Raw genomic sequence first — 20,048 nt, forward strand, 5'->3', positions numbered from 1 at the left:
ACAGACCAACAGCACATATGAATATAGATGTAAAAATCCTCAACAAAAAACTGGCAACTGAAGTTAGCAACACGTAAAAAGCATGTACAAAAGTTCCAGATGGGTGCATACCAGGAATATAAGGCTGGTTTAATGTATAAAAAACAAATTCATGTAACTTATTTTATTTAGTAAAGGACGGAAACTACATAATTTGAATAGATGCAAAAAAAAAAAAAAAAGCATTTAACAATATCAAACATCATTTTATGATATAAGCACTCAAAACTTCAAAATGGAAGGGAACTTCCTCAATGTGATAAAGGGCCTGCAAACATGGAAAAAAAGTACTTAGGCACTAATATCCACTCTGCATCCATTCTCCGAGAACAGTTCTGTATGTTGAAACTGTTTTTATACAATGTAAATTTCACTCCTGAGCAGTGGACTTTTGGTCTAAGGAGAAGCTTGGGATTGGTATATTTTACAAATGTGATGTCATAAAGGGTAAATCTATGATGTGTATAAAAGGCTTAAGTTGGCCTGACCTGCTAAAAAAGTAGGTCCCAGGTACAGACGAACTGCTGCTTCCCCATTTGGCTTTAGTTGTTCATAGTAAATCCATTAGCTATCCACCTTAGTTATCTATCCATATTGTCTTGACTATTCTAGTCCAGCATAACTACATGGAATGAAAAAAACAAACAAACAAAAAAAACGAAACTCCATTATTATTCTTATTATTTTTAATTTATTGGGGTGACAATTGTAAGTAAAATTACATAGATTTCAGGTGTACAATTTGGTATTACATCATCTATAAATCCCATTGTGTGTTCACCACCCAGAGTCAGTTCTCCTTCCATCACCATATATTTGACCCCCCTTACCCTCATCTCCCACTCCCCACCTCCCTTACCCTTTGGTAACCACTAACCTATTGTCTGTGTCTATGAGTTTTTGTTTCTCATTTGTTTGTCTTGTTCTTTTGTTGTTTTTGGTTTATATACCACATATCAGTGAAATCACATGGTTCTCTGCTTTTTCTGTCTGACATATTTCGCTCAGCATTACACTCTCAAGATCCATCCATGTTGTCACAAATGTTCCCATATCATCTTTTCTTACCGCCGAAGAGTATATCATTGTGTATATATACCACAACTTCTTTATCCATTCATCTATCGAAGGACATTTTAGTTGTTTCCATGTCTTGGCCACCGTAAACAAGGCTGCAATGAACATTGGAGTACACGTGTCTTTATGTATAAATGTTTTCAGATTTTTTTGGGTAGATACCAAGGAGAGGGATTGCTGGGTCCTATGGTAATTCTATTCGTAATTTTTTAAGGAACTTCCACACTGCCTTCCATAACGGCTGCACCAGTCTGCATTCCCACCAACAGTGTATGAGGGTTCCTTTTTCTCCACAGCCTCTCCAACACTTGTTACTATTTGTTTTGTTGATGATAGCCATTCTGACTGGGGTGAGGTGATAACTCATTGTGGTTTTATTTGCATTTCTCTGATGATTAGTGATGTTGAGCATTTTTTCATATGTCTATTTGCCATTTGTATGTCCTCTTTGGAGAAATGTCTCTCCAGGTCCTCTGCCCATTTTTCAATTGGGTTGTTTGTTTTTTTGTTGTTGAGTTGCATGAGTTCCTTGTATATTTTGGATACTAGCCCCTTATCAGAGGCACTGTTTGCAAAAATCTTCTCCCATTCAGTTGGTTGCCTCTTTATTTTGTCGATGGTTTCTTTTTCTCTGCAGAAGCTTGTAAGTTTCATATAGTCCCATTTGTTTATTTTAGCTTTTACTTCCATCACATAAACAAAATAAAGGACAAAAATCATATGACTATATCCATTGATGCAGAAAAAGCATTTGACAAGATGCAACATCCATTTATGATTAAAACACTTAATAAAATAGGTATAGAAGAAAAATACCTTAACATAATAAAGGCCATATATGACAAGCCCTCTGCTAATCTCAAAATTAATGGTGAAAAACTGAAGCCCTTTGCTCTATGTGCAGGAACACACCAGGGCTGTCCCCTATCACCTCTGCTTTTCAACATAGTGTTGGAAGTCCTTGCCAGAGCAATCAGGCAAGATAAAGAAATAAAAGGCATCCAAATTGGGAATGAAGAAGTTAAATTTTCACTCTTTGCAGATGACATGATGCTATATATAGAAAACCCTAAAGACTCCACCAAAAAGCTATTAGAAACAATCAACGAATACAGTAAAGTTGCTGGCTACAAAATCGACGTACAAAAGTCCATTGCTTTCCTATATACTAATAATTAAATCTCCGAAAAAGAAATACGAAAAGCAATTCCTTTTTCAATTGCAGCAAAAAGAATAAAATACCTAGGAATAAACTTAACCAAGGATGTGAAAGACCTATATGCTGAAAACTATAAAACTCCAGTATTATTAAATGATCATTCCTTTTATGCTCTATGCTGGGATTTAGAGCCATCTAGAAGCCTGTTGTTTAGATAGCTCCGTGGGCAAATCCATTATCTGCATGGATTCAGGAGTACAAATGCTATCAACATTTTATTTGAATTAAATACAGCAAAGGATTACACATATATATAGTCCATATATATGAATAAAAATATATAGTAACCCTACAGATAAAATATCTGTTATTTGTATAAGCAAAAAGAGATAGGGATGAAATTTGAATGGTTAGCATGGTTGAAAAAAGATGACATTGAAGGGAACATATTTATTTTTATTTTTATTTCTCATTTACATTTTAAAACTAAACATATGTTTTTATTTAATCTAATGACTTTTCCTGAGTCAATTATAGTTAACAGAAATTAGGTTTTTCCTATCTTCCTTCTAATTGCTGGGTTGTGTGTCACTGAAAGAGGAATTAGTCATGGATAAATGAATGGCTGATACACTTTGATGAAGCAGGAATACTGGATGAAAATGTAGCAGAAAAATCAGATAAGCAACATGGTGATGGGTAACTAATTTCAGTTTAAAACAAACACTTCCTTAGATGCATTTTTTGGTGCTCGAACTCCCCCAAAGTTAGAAAAATACAAGTAATTTGATTTTTTCATTTACCAAGACAGTGATTTAATTATTTACAATGTATTTATTTATCACAAATGTATATGGTATAAAATGATTTATCTACAAGTTCACACATATTATGTTAATATGATAACAGAGGCTTCATCTGGTATAGAAATGACATTTTTTAAAAATCAAAACTCCAAATTGGAGTTATTTTAAGTACCTGGGGGAAAAAAAAAAGCAAAGCTACACTTTCCTTTACTCTTCTTTCCCTACTCTGCTACACAAGAAAGATTGGTGGGCAAAAGCAGAACAGAGACCTTTTAAATTGATAGTACCTCACATTAATTAATAAATCCTCAATATTATTCTTTTCTACTATTTTCCTGAATTAAATTTGTGACAGAATTATATATATATTTTTTAATTATGGCCCTTGAAAAGTTAATGATTGGCTTGAGAGTGTTTGGCTGTTTATTTCTTTTTCATCAAAATGTAATAAATATTAGCATATTTCAGATATTATTTACATATTTTTTCTTAATCGAGTCAATTTATTAACAGTATGTGATACATTTCCTTTTATTCTCTACTTATACCTAATCAAAATTGGGCACCATAATATTCTGTCTTGTAGTATTAAGCAAAATATTTTCTGGTTTTGGATTTTAATAGTTCACCACAAAACAAAAACAAGCAAGCAAACAAAGTTTGAACTGGTCATACTTCATAACATCATTATTAAATATTGTTCACTATTATTTCAGAATTAGAACGTTCGTGTGTAAAGTTTGATACACTGTCTGGTATACAGCAGATACTCAATAACCAGTGCCTGTTCTATTTCATTAATATTGTTTTCAAACTGGCTTAGTCACTTCTCCAATCACAGAAATATGTGTGTGTGTGTGTGTGTGTGTGTGTGTGTGTGTGTGTGTGTGTGTGTGTTTCAATACCACAACACTTTTAAATGCTTAATGTATTCATACACAACTATAGATTTATTGAGAGGTGACCATGAGTTAATCCTGTGGTAGCTGATAAGTCTTCAGTAAACTTCAGCTAGCTACACTTAGTGTCTGATACTCTCTCTTTTGATTTCAGTCATGTGTAGTACCATCGTGTCCTTGTGCTGTATTTAGCATGTCTGTAAGCTACTCACAAGTCTTTCAAAAAAGATGCCTTCCACATCCCTTTATAAGGCATTATGCTGTTGCCTAAAGGACTGTGGAGTCTATAGCAAAGATTCTAAGAATAAATACTGCAGCTTCAGTGACTGAAACATTGTACAGCCTTTTATTTAATCTTAAGAATATTCACCTCCTCAACATATATTTATTACTGAGTAATTTAATATTTTGAATTTCCATTAATAAAAGCACAATAGAAAGCTTTGACTGGTCATTTTGGAATTCTTAAAAAAATATATTTTGTTCCCATCTCTTTTTCCCTATAGCTACCAAATAAATCACTGCAGTGAATGATTTGGATGTTTTTGAACTGGTGTTCACCTGGAGGCTACTGTGCAGGTTTTAGGGCTACATATCAAAACTTGATAAAAAAAAATAATGGTTCTGTGACATTGACCTAGGGTGCTCATATTTGTTAAGTAATTTCCCTGTATCTTTTTTTATAAATTAGTGATCAAATGACATTAAAATTCTGGACTGATTTTAAAGTATACAATCAGCATACTAATTGAATATATTTTTGCTGTACACAAACTATTTCCTTAATTGAACCACTGCTTTTAGGCTTATTTTTAAATGACTCAGGATTCTTTAAAAGTTACCCCTCCACTAACTGTTTAGCTTGGCCCTCAGGAAATGTAAATTAATTGGACCTGAAATATTCATTGATAATAACGTCAGCATGTATTTCAGTGGTAATAGTGTGGTCTGACAATTATCTACAAAGCATAATCTACTAGTGATTTGTGTTATAGACATTCAGCATAAACCACATTTTACACTTGTAACTAGATCAGTCATTCAATTACACAATCAAATTTATTGAAAGGTTATTATTAGTCAGTGCTATAGTAGCTGGTAAGTTTTCTTTAAATTTCATTTAACGTCTGTTATCTTCTTTATTTTAGTAATGCCTTCTCTGCTTTTATATTTTAATGAATTACAGTGTTAATGATTCCATGTGACTTTTGTTCAGATTGTTTGCAAGCTACTCATAATTCATTCATATAAAATACCTTCCCCATTCTTAGCAAAGCACAGAAATAGTACATTAAAAAAAAATAAAGGATTGGATAAGAGTTTACATTGCCATCAAAATTGAAGAAAAAATTAAGATTGTATTAAAATAATTCTAAATATCCAAAACTAATATCTCTTTTAACGTCATACGTTCATTTAAATGTTAGATATTTTGAAAAGTAAATACGAATAATAAATGTTACTCACAAGGCATAACCAGACCTCTTCCCAGATCTAGTGTCCCATATAATCTGTAGATTTTGATTCTCCAGACAAGTCATGAAAATTATAATTTTTACTTTACTTTTGCATTTAATCAACTGAAAAATGTTTTGGACTAAAATATTTCAACCATGTTACAAAATGAGCACAAATTCGACTGCTTTCATGAATACTTACCAGGTCATTATAGTTGATATTGTACTTAGCTGTATTATTTGACACTTGTTACCTGAAATATATCCCCTGTTAAATTTTCATTATATTGAGGGCAATGCTACTTTTTACCTATTTTCATATATTTAAAAGCACATGTATTAATTTGATAAACTAATTAAACGAACAAAAAATTTACTCATAATTATTTGGAAATAAATCATCAGACTTAAGGAATTGTTGCATGTTGACTTAGGTGTAATATAGTCATCAATACTGTATAACATGTAATTGTATTTCCTTTCCTTAAATTTCATTCTCTTAAAATCCTTCGCTGCATCATTCAAAGAGAAAAATGATAATTTTTGAGTCTTAAGATTATTTATAAATGAGTATCTCAGTATATTTTTACTGGAATATATCTGGGGTTAGTTTTTATTTGGTTGTTGAAATACATTAAGCCCTTAGTGTGTCTCAACAAAATAGCCACATAGGGGAGCTCTAACCTAATAAAAGAATAAATCACCTGCTAAATAGGACACCATGAAGATGTTTTTCCTCTTTCTCAATAAAATCCATGGAGAATTTTAGCCATTTGTACATTATTCCAATAATATCTTTTTTTGCCTCTAAGAAATACATTTCCCTGGAGATGATATAAGTCACATTCAAAATAAGTTACAGCAAAAGGCAGGATTTCCTTTTTTTACCAACTAACCAGTTCACATTCTGTATTAGCATAGAATTACACTGCAATTGGTAAAGATTTTACTTCAAAGCAACTGTATTTAATAAAAATGTGAATTCAAGCAACTGTAATGGATAAAGGGAAGTGCCTGTAAATCATGTAAAGATGAAAGTAACAGAGCATATCTTTAATAATGCACATCTAATTGCCTTGGTAAGACGACTTTTTAAAAATTTTTATTAAATTTATTACGTTTTAAAATTTTTTATTAAATTTATTGGGGTGATGTTGGTTAGTAAAATTATACAGGTTTCAAGTGTACGATTCTATAATAAGTCATCTATATATTGCATTCTGTATTTACCACCCACACTTCTCCTTCCATAACCATATATTTGACTCCTTTTACCCTTAACTCTGTCCTATATGGAGTATGTATTTTAACATTTACTGCCTATGTACTAATTTTAAGTGAACTAGAACATGTTTGTTGTATTATAAAATAAAACATAAAGTGACATATTTAACCCCATTACATATGTATATACATATAGAAAGTAAAAAGTAAATTGACAGACTTAAATCCAACTATATTGATGATAACTTTCAATGTGAATGGATTAAAAATGCAAAAAGTGAATGAAAAGGATTGCCAGAATTTTTTTAAAAAGTACCAACTATATGTTCTCTACCGGAAACACTTTTCATTCAAAGAAACAGGTAGTTTAAAAGTAAAAGGTTGAAAAATATAGGTATATCATGCAAAGAGCAACCTCAATAAAGCTGATATAGCTATACTAATATTAGGCAAATGTATTTTAAAAGAAAAAAAATATTGCTATAGATAAAGAAACAATGATAAAAGGAATAAATCCATAAAATATAACAATTATGTGCATATATATATATATATATTATACACACACATACATACATACATAAGAGAATCCACAAAAATTGGAAAAAAGATAATTTTAGGGGAAATTCAGAAATTCAAAAATAATAGATCAGATTTTAATCTCATATTAAGTGATGAGAACAAATTGGCAAAAGACCAACAAGGAATTAGAAAATCAGAACGACACTAAAAACGATTGAGACCTTAAAGACATCTCTAGAACATTACACCCAACAACAATAGAACACTAGTTCTTCAGTATAATTTTAAATTCTTTAGTATAGACCATACGCTAGACCATGAAAATATAGCTTCAATATATTTGAAAGATTGAAATCCTTCAATATATATTTTTTCTGATCATAATGGAATGAAATTACAATTCTATAAGAAGGAAATTTGAGAAAATCACAAATACATGTATATTAATACAAACTGCTAAATAACGAATGGGTCAAAGAAGAAATCACGAGGAACCTAGAAAATGCTGTGAAATGAATGCAAATGAAAAGATGGCAAACCGAAAATAAGGGCTACAACTAAATCAGTGTTCAAAGGGAAATTTATAGTTTTAAAGGTTCATATTAAAAAAAAGATGGTGGCTATAATTAATAATACTATATTGTATACTTGAAATTTGCTAAGAGAGTGATTTTTTATTTTTTACTATCATTACTATTATTAGGTTTAGGTGTAGAAAATAACATGATTAGACATTTATACACTTCACAAAGTCATAACTCCAACAAGTCTACTACCCATCTGACACCGTACATAGCTAATTACAATACCATTGACTATATTCCCTATTAAGAGAATAAATCCTAAGCATTCTCACAACATACACAAAGACAACTATGTGAGTGATAGATGTGTTACTTAAAATGCTTGTGGTAATCATTTCACAATATGTACATATATCATCACTTTGTGTATACATAATTTTATTTGCCAATTGTACTTTGCTATCTTGGGAAAGAAGATCTCAAATTAATCACCAGTCTTCCACAAAAACAAACAAACAAACAAACAAAACAAAGAACAAAGAAAAAGAAAAAAAAAAGAAAAAAAAAACAGAAATAAACTGTAGAGCAAAATAAACACAAGGCGACCAGAGGGGGGAAAATAACTTAGAGAAGAAATTAAAAAATAGGAAAAAAAGTCAATTAAACCAAAAATTGTTTAATGAAAAGTCAATTAAAAATAACAAAACTTTAAGCAATTCAGACCAAGAAAACCAAAACCAAAAACAAAAAAACAAGAAGATTCAAACTACTGAAATTATATGATTCCATTTATATGAGATGTCCCAAACAGGTAAATTGTGGGCAAATATACAGAAACAACATTGATTATTTTGCATAGACCAGGAGGTGGGAGGTTTATCAGGAAATGGGAAATGACTACTATTGGTCATATGGTTGTTTTGGGAGGGTGATGATAATGTTCTAAAATTTATTATGGTGATAGTTATGCAACTCTGACTATACTAAAATTGAACACTTTAAATGTGTGAATTACATTTCAGAGTTTTAATTTAAAAATATCATTATGTAACTATCAGAGAGATGAGGTCACAGGTATAATTACAGAATTTTGTATTTTTTTCAAAAAAGACATGGCTGGAATTACCTGAAATGGACCAAATGAATTCTATTCCAACAATGAAAAAGAGAAAAAAAGATACGCTATCAAGACTAGTTAGTAATAAATTTAAAACCTAATATTTCAAAAAACTTGTAATGTTAAGAATAGTGAACACAAATTAATTGAGTTCGTAGAGGTAGAACTAAGAAAGCCACAGAATGAGAACACCAAGTATTAGCGTATACTATCAATTGATATTGACATCTTTATCAATGTAATTGGAGCAACAGTCACAGGTCTCTCAATTCTGAGACCAAAATTAAAATAATGTACTATGTATTAAATCCACATTACAGATCTTTTTACTTCATGCAATAATTATAAATAAATAAATTTTCTGTAAATAACTATGCAATAAAAACTTCAAAATATTTGAAATTCAGACTAAACTAACATCAGTATAACTGAAAGACGAGTTCTAATGCATCAGAGCACTTTAATAAAATAAAGGTCTAATTGTGTTCAATTTCAAAAAAACACATTTTAACATTATAATCTATATATATATAGCAGGAGACATAATCAATGATACATATATAATCTATATATATTACAGAAAACGTAATAAATGATAGATAAGAATGGGTGTATTAAAAGTGCAAGTCCCCTCAGCCTAAGTTACTAGTTCAGTATTTTCCCCTGGTGTAATTTCAAATCAGCAAAGACAAAAATGGGATTTTAACTCTGTTAAATCATCATCATCCCAGCACTGTTTTTCAAAATTTCCCATGTAAGACCAAATAAAAAGATATAAGGTATGTTATATACCACAATTCTTGGTATGTGTTATAATATAATCATAAAATATATGTTTTTCAGTCTAAGAGGAAATACAAATATTTTTTTCAAAATAACTAACAGTGGTATAATACATGAAGATAACAGTTTCATAAGAATTAATGTACTCTTCACAATAAGTTTAAATTTTACGTAAGTCAGAACATCACCATAGTGTTTCCTTAGACCAAAAATAGATTGAAGTTAGCCTAGGTTACAGTGGTCAAATTCGGCTGTTGATTCAGCTCTAGCTGCAATTTGGAAACAAAAACTCCTTTATATGTAATATTTTAAAACTCTACCAATCAATTGATTTATAAATGTGTGTGTGTGTGTGTGTGTATATAATTATTGCAAGAAAAATTTTATAATAGTTAGTTACCAAGAACACTCAATTTTATGATTTAAATATTAAGAAATTTCCAATAGTTAAGTACGTACAAAAATAGAGTGTTACCAGGACTAATAACAGTATACTTAGCTAAATAACTCTAAGAAGAATGCACCTTTTTATATTTTGTGTTTCTCTGTAAAAAAAGGCCAGGATTAGCTTCTGGTACATTGTATGGGTTATAATCCTAGGAAATAGAACCGAGAATGCAAGAAAGAGGCAGATGAAAGAACAACGTAATCCACTATTTAGGTATATAAATGTTGAATATAATTATGGCATACCCCTGAAACTAATGTAATATTATACTTAGCTATATTTTTAATTAAAAACATCATTAAGAAAAACAAAGCCCTGTGTTTCCACACAGCTTATCTGAAAGGACTTATTTAATTGTATTTTTATTATGCAAAATTGGGGTTAATTGCAATAAAATTTATTAAATGTAAAACAAAAACAAAACAAATAAAAATACCTAATTCAAGGGTGGTTACTGAAGTTGCTAATATACAAATGGCAGCTCACTTTTGCCAGGACTTCTGACACTCCAAATTGTACACTTAAAGGACAGTAGCTGAAGCATTAATCCATATCTCATTGCTTGGACATTTCCTTCCATCCACTGATGTTAACTGACTTTTAGTTCTCATAAGCATTTCTAGTTAAGTGTAGTCCTGTGGTTTCAATGAAGGATCTGAGACAAAAATTAGAATTAGTATTAGGTTGTTGTAAAAGTAATTGCAGTTTGACAGGTTAAAAATAATTGCAAAAATTGCAATTACTTTTGCACTAACCTAATATATTCTTTTGAGCTAACATATTTGTACAGAATGTGCCAAAAATGTATACACATTTTAAAAAGGAAAACTGTATTAAAATTATAATACTCAATATATACCGATAACAAAAGATGAATACAAGTCACGTCTGACTTCTGCAATACCAAGAGGCACTCGAAGTGGTTACCATTAGTGTCCAGACATTTCTGATTATAGCAAACTACTGCTTGAGCAATGGTGACCAAAGTGTACACTTGTGTACATTTTTTGGCACCTTTGGTATTTCCAGTATAGAGTTTATTTGACTAATGATTGAACACTATATCTTCATGCTTTCATTTTTAACCTACTTTATATTTGATGTGAACTTCTTTTGCTTTAATTTTAATTAATTAATTAATTAATTAATTGTAGTTCAGGTGCACAAGCGATGTAATAGACATTAACACCCCTCACAAAATGATAACTCCTCCAATCTACTACCCCTATGACACTGTCTATAACTGTTACAATTCCATTGACTATAGTCCCTATGTTGTACTCCACATCCTGTAACTACACAAACACACACACACACACAAACACACACACACACACACACACATATACACACACGATTGGATAATTAAATGTGAGAACTCATCCTAGAAAAAGTGCTCCATACCTCGTTGCTGAATATCACTACGGTCACCTTCGAAGTACTCCCCTGGGGAAGCTATGTACTGACACCAGCGCCTAGCCCACTGTTCAAAGCAATTTTGGAACTCTTTATCGGTAATGACCATGAGCGTTGTTGTATTATTCTTGATGCCCTGAATGTCATCAAAATGTCTTCCTTTCAATATTTCCTTTTTCTTTGAGTAAAGAAAGAAGTCATCCGGGGCCAGATTAGGTGAGTAGGGAGGGTGTTCCAATACAGTTATTTGTTTACTGGCTAAAAACTCTCTCACAGACAGTGCCATGTGAGCTGGTGCACTGTCATCATGCAAGAGCTCCTTTGGGACCAGTTTTGCACATACCTTTCTCATGCCAAAACTTTCAGTTAAGATTTTCCTGTTTCTCTATTGATGTTTACTTGGTCTTCTATGCTTCTCAAGGTCAGCTGACGATTTTGACGCACAATTTGATGGATTTTTGCAATGTTTTCATCACTTCTGCTCATTACTGGCTGCCCTGACCTCTCTTCATCAGTGACATGCTTTCTCCCCTCAGAAAAACATTTAATCCATTTGTACACTGGCATTTTCTTCATGGCATTATCCCCATAAACTTGGACTAAAATATCCCTGATTTCACTTCCACTCTTGCCAAGTTTCAAAGAAATGTAATGTTTGTCCATTGCTCTAATTCAAGTTCAGACATTCTCATGTTGGCACGCAAAAACATGCAACAACAATAATCACCACCACTCAGCAAGACACCTCCACAGGTCAACATGGACACAGCTGTGAGACACTGATATACCAACGTTATGAAACCTTACTGAGCTGTTTGTAACAGTGCTGCCAATGTAAGTGTATGGTGGCGAGCTTGCAAATGTAACTGTCATACCTCATGCACACGTGTGTGTGTGTGTGTGTGTGTGTGTGTGTGTGTGTGTGTGTAACATTCAATAATTTGGCTGACCCAACAGAGAGTTTTCCAGGTTTCTTAACTTACATTTAGGATATTTACTAACAATAATGAATATGCATAAATTCCACATTTCAGAAGCATACAGAGTGACTAACATATTCTATACTTGGAGTTAAAATTTCTTAGAAAAAAAAAGAAAACTTTATTTAGTTGTTAAAATCCCTAATTATGAAAAGTACACCAGATTGATAGGTGCAAAACAGAATCTCCACCCCACATTTTTAGCCCCATCTAAATTTTATGTTGCTGACTAGACAGTAAAAGGATATAATTTCTTTGAAATCACCATATATCTATACACATAAATGAAAAAGAAAACATACACAATGCTAAGTGCCCAAGAAAATTGATTAAGGTTTAGACTGTTGTTTGAAAATAATGACCTTTATACAAAGGCTTTAGACATAACAGAGATTATGCTTTTTACACCTGGTCTCTGATGTACCAAAAATCTACTAAGATATGGTTAGGAATAAGTGGTTCATATTTCTATACTATGTTCGTTTGGTCTTAGAAAATGCATATTTAAAACTCTGTGTGGCCAAATATTATAATAACACCTAGTTTAGAAATCTGAAAAATCATCACAATATGATATTGTTGATTCATTATTATTCAGTACCTATTAAAAGTGTATTCAAAGTTACATGTGCACATAACACATGTAAATGTTAATACCTATAGCAAATAATCATAATTATGTAATTGATGTATGAAGAAAATTTCATTCAGTTCTTCATTTTTGATATTCTATGCAGAGCGTCCTCTAAGGAGAACCAGCTTCTATTTTTAAAGTTTAATTGTTAATCATAATATATAATCCTTGGTAATAATGCTAATTAGTTTCTTAGTGGCTGTACAACTGTCCTCAGAGCTGTCATCTTGCCAGTCGACAAGAAATAGTGTGATATTTTAATGTTCTATGAGTGCAACACTGCAGAAGAGAAAGATTGTTAAATGGCAATTGGTAATTCTGAAACAGATAATCTTTTCCCTCCTGTTCCGTTAAAATCCCCAATCCTGCTTAATGGAGATTGCAATAAAAAACTTTTGAAATGCCTCTGTAGAAAATAATTCAGTACTCTACTATAATTTTGCATTACATTACACTTGATTTTTTCAACTGTTTACTTTTCATATTTTTAAATGACTTGCATTTAGTCTTCAATAAATTTAGCCTGTATATTTTCATATTCTAATGTGAATCTAAAACACGTCTATTCACTTGTCTGTGACAAAACACTTTGTAATTACAGATTAGATCACAGACACAGACATTTAAGGGCAATTTATATAATCATGTAAAATGATGCAACTTTCAGAATTTTACATTTAATTAGAAATTTTATGCAGTTAATAACTAAATTTATAGCATGGTTATGATTATAATAAATAATTGAATTGAATAATGATGAAAAATGAGTGAATGCCCAAATGTCACACTCTGCTTGTGACATTCAGCTATGTCTTGTTTTCCTTCCGCATAACATCTATTTCTTTCTCTCCTTACTGCCTTGTGTACTTCAAGCTCTACTATCAGACAAAAAGGCAATGACATTAGAGCAAAGACTACTTAATCAATTTCTACAACTGTGTATTATAAAATTCCTTTAAATTTTATATGTAACTATAAGTTGTTTTATTTATTTATTTATTTATTTATTTATTTATTTATTTATATGTGTAATTATATATACCTGTTTGTAAATAAATTAAACGGCAAGAATGCCATGTTTGGTGTTAGCTTCCTTGGTATTTTGCTGTACACAGTAATAAAATAATCAGTGTTATTCATTTATAAAAATTCTACAGGCAAATAATTTATCATTCACATACACTAGGAATAGTCATATGTTTAAAAGAAATGGAAAACAGAAGATAGGTAGAGGGTGTGAATATAAAGTCAGATACCCTGCTGAGAACGAGGTTGTCAGTAATACTTTGCTTCTGGTCCACACTGCTTTATGGACCAAGAGGAGGCAGAGTCTTCAGTGGAAGCTTCTATGAACACACTTCTTTGAAAAATAGGTGAGGGAAATGACAGGGAATTGAAAACATATTGGTTTTAAGGCTATTATTAAAATTATTGTAGAATTTCAACATCTTTGTAGTGAGAATAATCTGTTGACTCTATCACACTTACAGTTATTTCTCCAAATTAGTTTGGGCTCTGGAATGATGCTTATTCCAATGGATTAGCCTGTCATCATCCTGCATGATGTCAAGAGTTTTAGGCATCCTATTAAACCCGGCCTCACAAATCTTTGAACTAATCCACTGCAGCAATTTTCATTCCATTCCAGTATAACTTCATATGCTATTGTCACACCAATACGTTGTCATTATCAGAAATATACAGTATCTGAGATATTAAACTATGGTGTTCTGCTTGCCTTAATTGTAATCCTTTCCCATAGTCTTTCAAATTCTCTCCATCACTGTACTTACTCTTTTACACTTTTTGTGAACTACACCATGTATAAAAATATGTATAATGTAAATTAAAAATTTAAAGAGTAATAACATGAAAACTCAAGCACAGAAGAACTTGTGAGTATGTATACGTTTGTATCTCTAGTATTTTATATATACATATGTTTGCATCTCCTAAATGCATTTTATACATTTAATGCATATTAATATGCAATATATATATATATATATATATATATATATATGATATATATACACAAAGCAAGGATTTTGTAATTCTACAATGTGTTCTTAATAATAACCTAAAAATCAATACATGTGTTCAGTTTCCTGTCATTTCCTTTACCTTTACTTTTATATGTTTATTTATGTATCTCTGGTATTTTGGAAACAGCCATATACTCCTGATTAATCACATATCCTCCACAAGTGATAATTACTAATTTTCACAGTATTTTTTCTATATTCTAAGCATTATCTATACCCAGTGGGAAAGAACAAATATCAGTAGAAAAATAAAAGACATACTTTGCCTTTGTTAATCTTACATTTAAATATGTACCTTTTAGAGCATGGGAAAGCATACAACAATTACATAAAGTGCATAGTTTGCTAAATGGTTATAAACATTATGCAGACAATAAATAGTGTCATAGGATCATTGGTTGGGAGGGTTTGCAACTTTAATTGTGTTATTCAGAGAGATTCACTAAGATGGTAAAATATGCGCTTCTACTCATGTTTCATTACTCAAAGGAAAAAAAAACAAACAAACAAAACTTGATTACATCTAATTTCACAATGATCCTCTCGTATGCAGAAAATTAGATGAAACCTGGACATTGGTGAATAATGACACTTCTTCATCAAAATATTATTCCCGTGAGACATGATAACACAACTAGCACTACAGAGCAATTATAGATAGAGAAAAATAAGAAAGTATAAGTTACCACAAATTATACTGTGAATAATAGAAAATTGTTAATTAACAAGAACACGACACAGAAAAGAATTTCTAATATAAAGTTGTAGGTACTAGATGAAATAAAATTTGAATATATTCCCTCTGTAGGAGATAAGAATTGAGATGGAAAGAGACACAGTAAAAATAATTTGCTGTAAATTGATTTTTGACCCAACTAAACTTTTTCATCTGCTCTGTTTATACTTATCATATTTAAATATCTGCTGACTAGTTTCTTATCTAGGAAATTACAACTTTTTTTTTTTTTTGAACAGAACCTAACTAGTATCATTCTTGAAAGGTAGGAAACGATGTATAACAGCTATTAAATTTGTAGTTAAATTGAAAACCAAATTTACATTAGTAATATTTTTGATACCAGGTTTTAAATGTTATCATCTTTTTCAGATTTCATTTTGAAATGAAGTAATGAAAAGTTGTTCATTTTCAGTTATGTGTATGTGTGAGAGAAAGAAAACTTCAAAATTATTTTTTTTACTTTCTCTAGCCTTCAATTCTGGAAAAAATGAATAAGTTTACTATATATATATATATATATACATACATACATATATACATATATATATATATATATATATATATACATACAAACATATATATATATATATATATATATATATATATATATATATTACATGAATTCTTAAATGGATTATTCAAGTTAGGGTAATATTTTTATGTAATATTTATACTTTCTTTAATTGTAATCAAACACCTTAGATTCACACATTTTAAGATGAAGATAATCCCCACAAATCCACTATTAAAAACAAACAAAAAAACAAGTAAATAAATAAATGAATGAATAAATATAAAGAAAAAAAAGATGATAACTGCCTAGCTTTAAGTTGTGAATGGAAATTGCTCTGACCATTCAGTGACACAGAATGCAATTGCTGAAACATTAACCATAAGAAAGGCAACTGAGAAAATTACTAGAGAGGAGAGTCACAAAATGCCTTTCCAGTACATTAGACCACAGCGCATACAGCTAGATTTTAACAGATGTTCTGAGATTCCTGTAAAATATTAATGCGCTCTTTAAATCAATCATAGCATTTCCACTGAAGAAAAGCCCAGTTTATTGCACCTTCTTCAGCTAATACCAAAGGTCCATTGAAGAAAGAGTGAAAGCATAAGCAAGCCCAGGGCAGCTCAGCTTCTTTGGCTCCAGGCCAGTGCCCACTAGCATGCCACTTGGTGTTACTGTGATGCAAATGTCTGGAAGCCAGGCACTCACTGACTCTGAATTAATAGAGAAGGGGGCAGGGGACAAAACAAAAAACAAAAACACAAGCACAATCACCATTGAGGAAACAAATCTTGGCATTTCTAATGGCATTTTGAGGCTCTAAATAAGAAATTTAAATTGATTAATTCAGCAGTGCCAAAGAAAAACACCACATATCAAATCCATCTGGATGGTCTTGTGGGTGATGCTAACTTGAAACAAATTAGAAAGAATAAAAATAATATTTGCGGACTCTGGGTGGTGAACACATGCCATATATATATATATATATATATATATATATATATATATATACATACATACATACATATATATACACACACATATATGGCATATATATATAATACTATATATATAGTATTATAAAAATGTACACTCGAAACCTATATAATATTACTAACCAATGTCACACTAAATTTAATAAAAAAATAAAAATAAATCTTTACTTCTTCCTCATTCTAAAGACTTACTTTGCAGACTTTTTCATTTAAAAGTTTAAAGAATTAAAAAATTAAATTTCAAAATATAAGAGTTATGCAAATGAAAATAGGAAATTAACAATTATTACAAAAGAAGACTGAGTACTATATTATAGATAAATCATATACTGCTAATATTTAAAAATATATGCATTTAACTAGGATTAACTCTATATCTCACAAGAAAATATATAATTATTTTTCAAATTTCTAAGGATATGTTTTATGAACTTTATAATCTATGAACAAAAATAAAACCCCTGTAATAATAAAATATATATAATGAAATAAATTTTAAATTTTTTAAAAGGATGCTGAATGAGTTCTAGACTTCCCTTCATTTTCAATGTATAGCTCTTTAAACCTTATGCTATTTGTATACAGACAATTTGTTACACCTAAAAAGTGTTTACCATAGATTTCTATGTCTTCTCTTAATTGAAGCATATGGTAAGACTGTTTTTTGTCCCCTTGAATTTAGGAATGAACCTGTGACTTGTTTTGGCCAATGGCATAGTAGTTTAAGTGACAGGAGATATTTCTGGGCAGAAGAATCAAAAGTCACCGCACTATTTATCTTGTTCCTTTCTCTTGTCATAGTGATCATAGAAGCAGAATTGACATCAAATGGGGATTGGTCTGTGTCCTCTAGTAAGACAAAGATTGAGCAAAGCAACTCATGTTGGAAAAGTAATGTGAACACATAATAAACTTTTGTTTCACTAAGTCACTGAAATTTGAAAGTAATTTATTACCTCAGCACAAGTGACCCCATCTTGATGTAAACAGAAACAGGCAGTAACAAAAGAAAATATTGCTTTTACAAATAACTACAATGTGGAACATATTCTAAAAGCCCTGCAATGAGCAGAAAATTACAGAAACTATTGTTGCAATATGGAAAAATCACGATTCAGGCAATACAGTGACACACAAAAAAATGGTAAAATGTTTACTTCTGATAACATGAAAGACAGATCATGGATGTAATGACCTTTTATCTCTTGAACAGGAAGTTGGAAAACAAAATATTAGTAGTGTGACATTTGCTATTGGCTGTAAAAAAATGTGAGATATTAATTTTCAGGTTTGCTAAAATGAATGAAAAGATATTGAGAGAGTACAAAAACTTGGCAATTTGAAGAAGCAGGTGTTTCACCTTTTTGTTGAGTGATATTCTATTGTATAAATGCAGCACATATTCTTTATCCAATTATCTATCGAAGGACACTTTGGTTGTTTTCATGTTTTGGCCAAATTAGAAATTAAGAAGTCAAACTGTCACTTTTTGGCAGATGACATTTTTTTATATACAAAGCCATAAAGACTCCACCAAAAAACTATTAGAAACAATAAACAAAATATAGTAAAGTTGCAGGATACAAAATCAATGCACACAAATCCACTGTGTTCCTCTATACTAATAATGGAATTTCAGAAAAAGAAAAAAATTATTTTAAAATTGTAACAAAAATAATATAATTTCTAGGAATAAAAAGTTAACTAAGGATCTCACACCCAATTTCTAAAATATAAAATGAAGAAAGCTTTGGGCCACAAAACATTTAAAACTCATTATTATACTAATCATGAGATCAACTGTATGCCTATCATACTTATTCAAACATCTATGCAGATTAAGAGGTCTTTGATTAAGGACTAATAGTGTGGTTTACAGTAATCTTTTCAATTGGACAAAACACTTCATGGAAAAGAAACTAATCATTTTTCCTACTCTAGCACTGTGGGCTCAAGGTATCTGAGATTAAACCATAAAAGGAGGCATCGGGATGGAAAAGCAAAGATGAATATCCTTATGAGAAGTAGATTACTAAAATTATCGTGAGTGTGATTATTGTCTTGGAGTGCTATCTATAATCAAATAAATAAACAGAAAAGCTAATTAAGTTTTAAGGAGTGTTATATTGACCGGTCTACATTAATCAAGAAGTAAGAATTTTTGAGATTAAAAGCTGCCTTGGTGCCCCAACAATCTACTGGCAAGATATAGGATGGACATATTTTTCCCTTGTCAAACTACTAAGTCCAAGAACAATGTAAATGAAGGATCTCCCAGAAAGTGGAAACTGGTATTCTAGAGAATAACGGACATGCAAGCTTTTTCGAGGGATCAGAACTAAGGTCTCATCAACTATTTCCCTTCCCTCACCAAGACACAAAGAATCAATTAGATTCTGGACTATGAGCTCAATCTCACAGCTGAATGGAGATTTTTTTCTCACTTGGGAACCTCAGGATAAGTGTAGTTTATGTGAAAAGCAGATTAAACTAAATACTTACTGTCTGTTTAGGAGGGAAGGCTGTGAAATAAATTCATACTATGCTAAAAGTTTGGTTCTCTTGTTTGTTTGTTTCTTTCTTTTTTTAACTCTTATTCATTTTAATTGTGTTTTTCTGGGACCCATCAGCTCCAAGTCAAGTAATTGTTTCAGTCTAGTTGTGGAG

Source organism: Rhinolophus sinicus, linkage group LG04 (genome assembly GCF_036562045.2).
Source record: "Rhinolophus sinicus isolate RSC01 linkage group LG04, ASM3656204v1, whole genome shotgun sequence".
NCBI lineage: Eukaryota > Metazoa > Chordata > Mammalia > Chiroptera > Rhinolophidae > Rhinolophus > Rhinolophus sinicus.